Here is a 12,588-nt window from a genome sequence, read left to right on the forward strand (position 1 = left end):
GCCTGCTCTTGGTTACCCTCTGTGTAAGTGGTTCTGGGGTCTGGCACTACTAAGGTGTGGCTGGAACATGTTCCTGGGACAGTTATTTGAGATCTATGTGGAGACACCCAGGAGCATCGAGGATCAGGTAGACTCAGTCTCTGCCCCCAAGAGCTCTAATGAGACCCTGTTTCCCCCTAGTCTTCCCCCTTTCTGCAGCTGCAAGGATGAGCACCCCCCAGAGTGGGCTGAGACCTGAGCTTCTCAGGTGGGTCTCCTCTGTGTGTCTTCATAGTTCAGCAAACACCTGATGTTTCCCTTGGGGACCAGCCCACTGGGGCATTACGGAAGCCCAGACACACTCCAGAGTCCAAACACTTGGGTGTGGATCCCGCTCTGCCACTCCATGGCTCCCAATCTAGGACAGTGCGGGAGCCACATGTGGAATAAATCTATGTTGGATGAATGACGATTAGTGTGTTGCCTTGGGAAAGTCATCTCATCTCTCAATCCCTCAGCTTCTTATCTCTAAAGTAGAGATCATAGTGTCCACCTCATGGTGCTCTTGAGAGAATTAAATGCGATAGTGCCTCTGAAGCTGGAACCACAGTGCTCAGGGTTTAGCGGGTCTGCAAACAATGTAACTGCTGGTGTTATGATATTCCTGTGGCCCCTCACTGCAAGGTTCTTGGAGCTTAGTTCCCTCCCAATATTAAGCCTTGATAAATCTTGCCTCTTTTTTCCCCAAGTCTGCCTAGGGTTAGAATTGTCCAAGACGCGAGTCAGTGATCCTTTGCCAATGTATTTGTATTCGTCCATTTTCATACTGCTATGAAGAAGAAATACTGGCTAATTGATAAAGAAAATGAAATTTAATGGACTTACAGTTCCACATGGCTGGGGAGACCTCACAGTCATGGTGGAAGGTGAAGGAGGAGCAAAGGCACGTCTTACCTGGTGGCAGGCTAGGGAGTGTGTGCAGGGAATCTGTCCTTTTTTAAGACCATCAGATCTCTTGAGATTTACTCACTATCATTAGAACAGCATGGGAAAAACCCACCCCCATGATTCAACTGCCTCCTACCAGGTTCTTGTTGTGACATGTGGGGATTATGGGAGCTACAGTTCAAGATGAGATTTGGGTGGGGACACAGCCAAACCACATCTGTATTATTTTCCCCCCAATAATATAATTTGCCTTTCACACCTAGGGTGACTCCAGTGGTGGGGACTCAAGAGCTCCCTGGTGGTGAATGGTGGGAGGAGGAGAAACCAGCTGTAGATGCCTCTGAATTCCTATCCTGGAAGGGACTCTTGGGACCACCTGGGCAGCCTCCATGTTTTCTAGGACTTTTTTTTTTTTTTTTTTTTTGAGACAGTGTCTCGTTCTGTCGCTCAGGCTGGAGTGCAGTGGCATGATCTTGGCTCACTGCAACCTCCACCTCCCAGGTTCAAGCGATTCTCCTGCTTCAGCCTCCCGAGTAGCTGGGACTACAGGTACGTGCCACCATGCCGGGCTAATTTCTGTATTTTTAGTAGAGATGAGGTTTCACCAAGTTGGCCAGGCTGGTCTCAAACTCCTGACCTCAAGTGATCCACCTGCCTCAACTTCCCAGAGTGTTGGGATTACAGGCATAAGCCACTGCACCTGGCCTCTAGGACTTTTGTAAATTGTCTACCTGAATATTAACCCATGGCTCAGGAAGCCCCCAGCGCTAAGATGCTCTATCACCAGTATTTGAGGAGTCTTCAGGCAGTGGGGCAGGGAGTGAGAGTAGAACAAATGCTCCAGGATGAGGAGACCCAGGGGATTTGTGTGACTTTGGCATCACCAGTATAGTTGTTAGGAAACCCGGGCTAATTAGGGTGCTCTGTTGTTCTCCTCAGCAGGCTCTTGAAATTGGGCAGACTTCTGGCTCACCTCTTAGAGAGAAAGGAACACGGTGTACCATTTTCTCCCTGTGTTTGCCACAGGGAAATGGCTACGGTTGTTGAGAAGTTGGGACAGAACCTGCAGGCCTGTGCTTACCACGTTTCTCAGGAGAGCAGGGATGGCCCGTGTGGCAGCCACATTTTCACTCCTTTGTGCTTCCCCCTTTGCCTCCATTCCCAGGCCTGTGAATGTTCTAGATTCTCTGGATACACTCAGCCTTCTGGAGTATGTCCAGGCAGCATGACTGTGGCATGCAAAGAACGAGGGCTTGGAAACCATTCTCTGGCCATGTGATGTTCATGAGAGTTAACCTGATGACTCTGTGCCTCAGTGTCACTGCTCTCATGGGAATCTAGAATATTCCTCACTGAGAGGTTTTGAGGCTTTATGGTCCCCCATAAATTACTTCTTTCTCTGTTCTTTCCCCTAAGCCTTATCTCAGAGTCTATTCCAGTCCTTATTGTCACTTGTGTGAAATTCTCCCTTCTCTGTTCTTTCTTCTAAAGTACATCTAGGGGTTGGAGTGGGGGGCGGTCTGCCTACAAAATGAAAGCCGCTCATAATGGAAATAATTTTAGACTCTCGCAGAAGTTACTGTGACTCAACAGCGGAACAAAAACGCCTGGTTTCTCATGCTGGAAGACATTCCTCCATCCCCGCAGGTCCTGGCAGAGGAGCAACTTTGTGACTTTCACCTGAGGGCCTGTGAGGTGTGCTCTCAGGGATTGTGAGGGTGGGTTCTGGAGGGATCTTCTCAACACAGACAGCATTGTTCCTCTCTTTGCAGCAGAGGGAGTCCTTTGAACCCATGAGTTTGGCCTTTATAATTCAATCCTCAGAATGTTTGAAAGAATAGGTCTTTAGAAAGTTGAAATTACCCTCCGTTTGGGAAATTACAAACACCTACAGGTACATACACCTCCCATGTTCGCCTAGTGTGAGCACAGCAGACATCACTAATGGATCCCAGCACCTTTCTCTGTGCTGAACCTGAATGGAACCTTAGAATCTTTTCCCCATAGTGCCTGAGCCTGAGAAAATGTATACTTTTACAGTTACAGAAATTGAGACCCAGAGACTTAAGTATCTAGTGTAAGGCAGCCTTCTTGTAAGGTGAATGAATATAAATATATATACACACACATATGTGCATGTACACACACATACACATGTACAATTTATGTCGCTAAGTTGTGCAAATTGTTCCTGATGGAACACCTCCCGCCCAGTACATTTAAATGTGAGGTTCTCCATCAGGACCAATTTGCAAAACTTGCTGCTGTGTCTAAAGAATGGAGTACAGTATCACACTGATAAAATAGCATAGCCCTTACGCTTGCCAAGTTTGAGCTGCGGGAATATTTGGGAAAATGAGCTGCATGGGTCGGATGGGCCACATCACCTGGAGCAGACAGAAGGCACCTGAGATGGAGGATGACTGACAAGTTGGAACATTTTTTGCTAGGCAGGGAGGTGCGGTTACAAAATATCTGCCTGCTTCAATTAGATCTGGCAGAAAATGCAATGCTCTTCTGGAGGGTAGAGAGACATTTGTTTGAAATGATTAGTTTCTTTTTGGGTAGAAAGGTGTTCCCTGGGTGGATGTTTTATGAGGCTTATGTCATTGTCCCTCTCTTCCTGCCTCTTCCTTTATTTCCTTTTGTCCTTTAAGATCCAGCTCCCTCCTCCAGGAATCATCCCCTCTGCTGCCTGCCCGAAGTACCTCTAGTTTCATTCCTGTTGAAACACTTTATTCTGTCCCCAGTGAGAGCCTTACAGCTCCACCTAGCATGAGCTCTCCTGTGAATTTTTTCCTGTGTACCTGACAATGTTGAGCAAGGATCCAGGGCCATATAACCCATGAGCTGCGTGCAAAGTTTAGAGGTTGCCATGGTCTGAATGTTTGTGTACCTCCCACAAATTCAAGTGTTGAAACCTAATCCCTAATGCAATAGTATTGGGAGGTGATTAGGTCTTGAGGGCTCTGCCTTCATGAATGGAATTAGTGTCCTTATAAAAGAGGCCTGAGGGAGCCTCTTCACCCCTTCTGCCATGTGAGGACACAGAAAGCGTCACTATTCGGTGCCTTGCCAGCCACCAAATCTGCTGTTGCTTTGATCTTGGACTTCCCAGCCTCCAGAACTGTGAGCAATACAAAGATAAATTCCTTAGTCTAGGATATTTTGTTATATCTGCAGGAGTAGACTAAGACAGAGATACCAAGTTTGTCTGTGCATTTGTGGCTTCCCAGGGCAGGTGAGCCTGGAGGAAGAACTCATATGTGTGTTGTTTTTCTATGCCGGGAGTCAGAGGTTGGGCTGGGTCCCATGATCAGGGCTGCTATTTAGGGCTGGGGTCTTCCTGTCTTCCGGCCTCGTGAATGGCCTGGTGCTTTGCCTGGCGAGAGGAGTCAGGCTGTCCTCTCTTGCTGCGGTGTGTTGCTGCTACTCTGCTGTCTAGCAGCTACCGTTGCCTTGGAGCAGCAAGAGGTACTGTGCCAGCGGCCCCCCTCCCACTGTCCTTGCAACAGCTCCTCTGTCTGCCTTCTTAGCCCTCAGCCCTGCCATGGGATGGGGACAGAGGAGACTGCAGCAGCAAGTGTGGCTGATTTTAACTGATTTCTGCTTGGTACACATTTACTGATGAGCTGTAGGTCAGCGCCTTCCAACAGAGCTGAGATGCGAAGAGAATGGCTGGCTGCCTCGTTGCTTCCTGGGACTTTGAATGGCATCTTGACATTTTACAAATGTGATCGTGGGAGCTGCTGATGGGACCTCCCCTAGAGACACAATGACAGCAGCAACTGTCATACTCTACTGTTATCTATAATGTGGCTTGTGTTTATCAACTCACTTGAACCTGGAGGCAATATTATCTCCACTTTACAGATAAGGAAACTGAAGTTCAGAGAGGTTAAGTAACTTGACCAAATTAACACAGTGAAAAAGAGGCAGAGCTGGGATCCAATCCCAGGCAATATGGCTTTATAGTTGATGCTGTTAACCACTATTTTATACTGCCTCTCTATTTCTAAGCTAAAAGTTGAAACCTGCCATTGGAGATCTTTAAAAATAAAAGTAGGTCATTAGCTCTTTAAGACAGTCTATGTATGTAGCAACTTTTTTGAAATACTTACTGAATAAAGTACCTCAGAGTATGCCAGGTACTCTTCTAGTTGCTCTCATGTATTAGCTCATTAATCCCCACAACACTCCTGAGAGGTAAGTATTATTATTTTCATCACCATTTCACAGAGGAGAAAACTGAAGCATGGAGAGGGTTAGTATTGACGGTCATAGAGCCAGGATGTGACAGGGTCAGGACTGGTACCCAATTGTCTGGCTCTAGATTCCAAATACAAGTAAAACTACTAGCTTATGAAACAAAATTTGACAAACTTCTCAACTTGGTTATTCTGGCGGAAGAAATTCTAGGAATAGAGAACCCTCCTGGAGTTACCATCTTAGTCACTAGAGCTCAATTTGTGAGACTCCATAGCTTTTCAGAACATTTTATATTCTGAATAAAAAAACATATACAACAAAAACAACCAGATGCATTTGTTCAAAGGAACAATCCTCAGGATTTGTGGACAGTTTACTTCGAGACCAGTGTCTCTTACAATCTCAGTTTTCTGTTCTGAGCAGTTAGCTTCAAAACTTAGGGGAAGAGCTCAGAGGACGTCTGAGTCCATTTTGCATCTTCATCACACAGAGCTCTGTGGCTGAGTGCGTCATGGCTATTAGGTACAGCAGACCTGTTGGGTTGATCAGCAACAGAATCGTTATGCCTGGGATAAGAACATAATGAAGTAGGGAGATTCCAAGCTTGGAATTTGGGGCCCAGATTCTAGGGGATGCCTCCAGGGTTCTCAGGCTGCACCTTCTCCGTTGATCTGCCCCGTTGATGGAGCCATGGGGGAATAAGTCCTGCTATTGAAGGTGATGTTGGTGCAGGTGGTATTGGGGTGGCACCATTGACCAGTCTGCACTGCGAGTCCCCAGCCCTGGGCTTTCCCTTTTGAGGTTCAGTGCAGTCTCTTGATTCTGCTTCATAATCTTACTTTACAGTTGGAGGAAGAGGACGGGTTGCGAAAGGAACTTCCTTTGCGTGTGGTCAGAGCACTGGGCCGTCTGAACAGCCGCCTCCACGGTCTGCAGAATTTCTAAATTCTGATAGAAACAGTTAGTGGTCTTGACATATCTGACAACCTACAGAACCAACATGCCCTGGGGTTTGATCTCTCCGGTGGTGTCAGAGGAGTCCGAAGTGAGCATCTGGAAGCTCGGCTGTGATCCAGCCTATTTGGGAGGATCTGCAGTAAACCAGTGACTGCCCTCCCTGCCCTACCTCTACTCCTAAAGGGTTCCATTTCACAAGAGCCAGGCTCAGGTACCTGTTTTTGTCCACCCACACCCTGTTTATTCCTCTCTTCCTCAACTGTCTTCGTTGTTGTTCTTGTTGTATATGAGAAAGTTGACTCATTTTTAACATTTGCAAGCCTCCCCCTCCCACTAGTAGGTGTGCGAGCAGCTGCGGATTTTACCATCTGTAAACCTTCCACACTCCAGCAGATCCTCTTTCTACCTTTCAGCACTGTGCAGCCCACCCAAGCCACGTGCCTTCTCGGTGTCCCATCTATGCCTCTCTCTGAAATCAGGAACCAAGCTCACTGGTGATGAGCATGGCGGGACCTCAGAAAGAAGCCTGCTCCTTTCCTTCCTGCAACAAAAAGTGCCAGGCAGTTAGTATTAGGGATACAGAAGTGAATACACAAGGTTCTTGCCTTCAAGCGACTCAGGAATTTAGGAGAAATAGCAACAGTATTAACAATTGCTACCATTTATTCAGTTTCAGGATATGCAAGCCACTGTGCTTTTTTGCTTTTTTTTTTTTTTTTTTTTTTGAGACTGAGTCTCGCTCTGTTACCCAGGCTAGAGTGCAGTGGCATGATCTCCGCTCACTGCAACCTCTGCCTGCCAGGTGCAAGCGAATCTCCTGCCTCAGCCTCCCGAGTAGCTGGGACTACAGGCGCCCGCCACCTCGCCCGGCTAGCTTTTTGTATTTTTTAGTAGAGACGGGGTTTCACCATGTTAACCAGGATGGTCTCGATCTCCTGACCTCGTGATCCACCCGTCTCGGCCTCCCAAAGTGCTGGGATTACAGGCTTGAGCCACCGCGCCCGGCCAACAAGTGTTTTCTGAGTATCTGCTGTGTGCCAGACAGTGTTCCTGCTATGAACAGAAGAGGCTCCAAGAGCTTGCCATTAAGGGTTGGAGGAGGAACTGGGGACAGGGATGAGGCCATGTCGGGTGGAGACAGTGCTCTGAAGAAGACATGCAGGGTAGTGGCATTGCAGGGATGAGGGTGCCAGGAAGGCCTCCGCGAGTCCTCTGTGGTAATCTAGGTGAAGGGAGTCTTAACTTAGACAACTGAAAAGGCAAAGAAATGCCTGGGAGCAGGAATATCTTGTCCGTTTGAAGGAAATTTCTGAGTGTGTTCTGAGTGAGCTGCTGAGTGGCCAGCAGGTGCCGTTCTGTGGGGTTGGGTGGAGTGCAGGCTGCAGCCTGGCCTGCGTGAGCCAGCTGTCAGGGTAAAGGATGCTGAGCCACCGAGTTGTCCCCTTCTGAAGGAGGCTGTTCTGCAGACAGCAGATTTGGAGGCCACTGCTTCATCAGAAGGGCCCGTCCTGCCCTTCCCTCCTTTGGCAGTGCTCAGAAATTGCTTATCGGGGTATTCCTTGGTCTTTGCCTGGGGAGTAGAGGAACTCAATATTGTAAATAAAAGGCTTAGCTTCTTCAAAATTCATTCTTGTCTTCTATTGTTAGAGACCAGAGCTTGTGCACGCATGCCACCCACCCTGTGATTACAAATCATGGCCCTCGGGTGGGTGGGTGGCATGTGTGCATGAGCTTTGGTCTCTAAAATAGAAGTGTGAGAACTGTTCTCTCTTATGCCTGTTCCCTCCCAAGTACAGTATATCCACGTCAGCTTACTCACAGGCGTGATGGTGGTTCATGTTAAGGGTTCACTCTGCTTCTCAGTGGCAGGAGAGCTTTTCTTGCCTTAGCCTACTGTGTCCTCACAGGAACTCTATGAACTAAGTACTCTTTTTATTCCTACTTTCCAGATGTGGAAGCTGAGACCCAGAGAGGTGAAACCTGAAGAGCCCAAGGTCACACGCTTGGGAGAACAAGGGCTGGAATCCCTGACACAAAGGGCCTAGCAGAAGCCAGGGCAGGTATTAGCAGACCCATTTTGCAGAGGGGAAGACTGAGGTGCAGTGATGCGAAATGTGTGGCAGAGGGCTGGGCCTAGATTCTGGGAGTTCCGGTTCTGGGTGGCCATCCACTAGAATGGGAAAGGTGGCAGAACCATACATATGAGCCCGCCACTTGTTCAGGGACTTGGTCAGGGGCCTCCCAGAACTTGGAGAAGAGCAACGGACTCTTCAGGGAAGAGCTCGGAACTGGAGAGCAAGAGCTGGGAGCACCTCCCATGGCTGCAGTCTCTGGTCATTTCCAAAGCCCATGCGAGGGCTGCATTTGGTTATCCACCCACTTCCATTTAGCCAGGGCCTTTAATTCATTCCCAAATCCTTAAAAATCACCTGGAACATGTTTAAAAGGGCAGATTTCTGGGCCCCGAGATAGGCCTATTGATTCAGGATCTGGATTTTGGGGGCCTAGGAATCTGCATTGACACCATCCCAGGCTCCCCTGAGGGACATTCGTGTTGGAGAATCCCTAGACCTCGGTACTAAGACTCCAGAGAGGTGGAAATGACAGTGGATTCAATCCGAGGCTGCGGGTGGGGTGCTTCAACAAAAGACCACGGCCACTCGGGGCCAGGGCAAATGTTATTTTCACCAGCCCCAGACACTCTGGGGACGTGCTGGAAACATCTGCGTGGCGGAGTGTTTCTGTTTTGCGCCAGTATGATTTGTGAATCTGAGGACTGCAGCCTTTCTTTTTTTTTTTTGGTATTTAAGAAAATGGTAAAATATACGTAACATAAAATTGACCATTTTAACCATTTTTAGTGTATAGTTCAGTGACATGAAGTATACTCACATTGTGTTCATGCAGCCCAAACTTAAGAGCTCCTTTTGTAACACTCCAGGAAGGAAGGGCTGTGTACACACTAGGTGCTTAATAAATGCTTTCAGCTGGCAGTGGGTGGTGGGATTATCGGGGTGGTAGGCTTCATTATCATGGATTAAGTAAGCATTCCCACTCTGTACTTTCTTAGGCAACTTAACCTCACTCTGTAATGCTGAAGCAGACACTAGTGAGCTATGTTTAACGCTTCATTTCTATTTCTGGGTGAAGCAGGATGATGAGTTCATTGTCTGGTCAATGCCAAGGGCAACTTCCTCTGCTTTCCTAGGCTCCCATGGCAGAATAGAGGATATCTGTGAAAAATCCAAATTTTCCTCCTATGTGTGTGTCGGGTAAGGGCAGCCCACAGTTATGACTGGGGCTTCAGTTTCAAATACTGCTGACTCGAGACCGATCTGGTTGAGAACCAGACAAATGGGCCTTTTTATACTTAAGAGGAGATTTTTCTTACCACGTGTCAACAAAAGATCTGTAGACAATCTTGTTATACATTTCACACTGCTGACTTCATAAGTGTAACAGCACTCACGACCCATTTACATTTTTTGGTGTATTTGGGTTTATTTCTGTGGTTACCATGCACTGAGGGAAGTCCACAAAAGGCAGCCTGTTCAGGGCTGGAGTATGGTGCCAGTGGAATTTTGGTGAGATTCACAGCGGTAGAAGGGAGTGGACTGGGAGGTGCAGAAGTACTGAATTTTGCTGCTGGAAGGAATCTTATATAGACTAAATCCCCCCTTATTTATAGATGAGGATATTGAGACCCAGAAACAGGGGGTGGTCCTGACCTAAGGTCACATCGCTGGTTAGGATCTCAGCCCACCACTGACTTCCTGTTCTCCAGACCCATTTACTTGCCACTGCTCGGATCTTCGCAGTCCTTGAACCCTGAGTTCCATTGAACTAGATGCCTTGTAATGTAATACAGCTAACGATAAGTTTTCCTGAATTGAGTATTCTTCCAAAAATCATGTATAGATTTGGTGGCTTCTCCATTTTTCTTTTTCTGCATTTGGGGAGAATCAATCTTTGTCTCTGAGCAGATCTTTCTGTTTCAGTGTCTTTCCTAAGAGCTTTATCTTTCTGATTGCATATTCAGAACCCCCTGCCTCTATTGTGATGACAGCTCTGGGTACGTTGGCTCTCTCTTTGGGATGACAGCACAGATTGAAAAGTGGAGAATTGAATCATCAGCTTTCTGGCATGGTTTATTCTGTCCCAGAATCCCAAAGTTCTGTCTGATACTATTTAGTCACTGTCCTTGCCGTGTGAAGAGTGATTCACATGTAAGCCATGGAAAGCGCTCAGCAAGCTCTCTGAGATAGGAATTCTTGAGGAGGCCATGAAAAGCCAAGAGTGTTAGTTGGAGATAGACTGCCATGTGAGAGCCAAACCCCTCATGTTCTCAGGTAAAAGCTAGGAAAATGTTGGGATCTTGTGATATGCAATTGTCTCAGCCTCAAAGCTAGATTAATTTACTCACTAAATGCAAAATGTTTGTTGAGGGCTTATTTTGGTCCTGGCCCTACTCAAAGTAAGAGATATGAAAAGCAACTTGATGCTGCCTTTGACCAGAAGAGGCCATGAGAAGGTGCCCAGGTACTTATCAAGGGGCTTGGTTACATGCCCCTGTTTCCTTGTTACCCTTAAGGAATGAGAGAGAGATGTTTGAAGAAGAGCAGAAGCTCTGCTTGCCCTTTAAGCTTGGTGAGGGTTGGGTCTGTTTCCTCCTCCATTCCTGGGCTTCTAGTACCATGTGGATGCTCAGTGAATATCTGCTCTTTCTTTTAGCCTTCATGCGGGAGGCAACTGTTGTGTAGAGGGAATAAGACTAGACTTGGGTCCCATCTACCTGGGTTGAAGTCTTTGCCCTACCACTTAGGTCTCACCCCTGAACAAGTCACTTGATGTTGCCAAACCTCCATTTTTGTTGCATTGATAGAGTGGAGATGCCAGCGATTGATCTTGTGAGCTTGGGGGCATCACTTAACCTCCCTGATGTTGGATTTCTCATCTTTAAAATGAAGGACAGTGAAGATAAGTGTGGAGCACATGTCAGAACAGACAGCAAAACAGGCATTCATTATTACCATTCCCATGTCAGAAATGGGCTACTATCTTACTGTTTTATCTCAAATGAAATTTCAAGAGAATGATATATTGCAACGTGGGTAACTTTCATTTGTCAATGTGTGGATGCACACCCCCTACCCGGGGTGTATTCCTCAGCAGCCCAGCAGGGGAGGGCACATCCACACATTGCCTGCTTTAATATTGTTGCCTGTTCTAATTCTGTAGCCCCACTACACACAACCAGCTTGTATCCCAGAGATGAAAGGTAATTTGAATAACTGTTTAAACCAAAACATAATTGGAGATAAAAGCTAAATGTCTAAGGTCCAGCAGTATCAAGATGACCAGAAGTGATGTATTGGATCCTCTGCTGCTTCTGAACCATCTGGATTAATACCATACTCTCCACCAGCTTTGGTCATCAAGGAGCACACAGAATCATTGTTTATAATTGAAGACTGTGGACAACGATCTCGTAAGATCATCCCTAAGTTACCAGTCCCTTTTATTCTAATGGACATTTGAAGAAAAAGGCCTGAATTTTCAATAAAAGCATCATCTTTTTGCTTTCAAGGCCCTTCAGCTATTTCATTAGGGGATTGAAGCCAGACAACATTTGTGACTTTCCCCTACATTTGGGGAATGGAGGACAGAATATCTTTTGTGGTTTTTGTTTACAAGAAGGAAGATTTCAGACTTGAGCTGGAGTATGAAAGGAAATTGAAACTAAAGATTGGGTTCTGGATTTGACTAAAGTTTCTAATATTGTTCAGCCACAGTAAAGCCAAAAGCGTTCACTGTGTGCTCTGGCTGATATAATAAACCATGGGCATTTAAGAAAAGGGTTAATTAGGTCAATTAGACTAGATGTTAGGCTGCCTGTTCCTAAATACCATGGGATATAATTTATTTCAGTGGAACTTTAAGCCCTCATGCATGGTAGACATGTCGATTATGGATAAATTAAAGGAAAAATAAATGAATATTCACTATGGCAGACACCATCAGAGAATGGTAGAAAAATATGTAACTTAACTTTCAACCTCTATACTAGCTAGGACTGTGCCCCCTGCAAAGCTTCCTGGAAGGTTGGGAGCCCAACTTTTTCTCTCTACTTGTTGTAATTTACTTCTAGGATATACCTGGGCCAGGAGGATTTTGTCAAGAAATGGGTGCTCGGTCTTCTGAGGCTCCATACTTAAGTTGGAAGGAAGGGGAATTTTCATACTTCTTGATTCCTTTTTTTGTAGAGACGGGGGTCTCACTTGGTTGTCCAGGCTAGTCTTGAACTCGTAGCCTCAAGCAATCCTCCCGCCTTGGCTTCCCAAAATGCTGGGATTAAAAGCGTGAGCCACTGTGCCCAGCCTGGGTTTTCATATTTCTTATAATTGTCTTAGAATTTTCAGTTCCAGTACGCTCATTGTGAAAAGCAAGTGAAGCCTTGAATATTGATGTTTATTGAGATTAGGAGAAAGTGAAAGG

The 12,588-nt window shown here is 46.5% G+C and overlaps 1 protein-coding gene across 5 annotated transcripts in view; it reads left to right on the forward strand.

Moving 5' to 3' along the window:
• The window catches only part of CHST11 (carbohydrate sulfotransferase 11), a 308,964-nt gene that overhangs the window by 110,737 nt on the left and 185,639 nt on the right, over positions 1-12,588 (forward strand). The window contains exon 1 of one of the 5 annotated variants that reach the window (XM_073021049.1): positions 7,870-8,153. The exons of the other annotated variants lie outside the window; for them this stretch is intronic. The gene's annotated coding sequence lies outside the window, so the exon portion shown is untranslated. Of the gene's footprint in view, positions 1-7,869; positions 8,154-12,588 lie in introns of those variants that run through there. 5 annotated transcript variants of the gene reach the window in all.

The sequence above is a fragment of the Chlorocebus sabaeus genome, chromosome 11 (genome assembly GCF_047675955.1).
Source record: "Chlorocebus sabaeus isolate Y175 chromosome 11, mChlSab1.0.hap1, whole genome shotgun sequence".
NCBI lineage: Eukaryota > Metazoa > Chordata > Mammalia > Primates > Cercopithecidae > Chlorocebus > Chlorocebus sabaeus.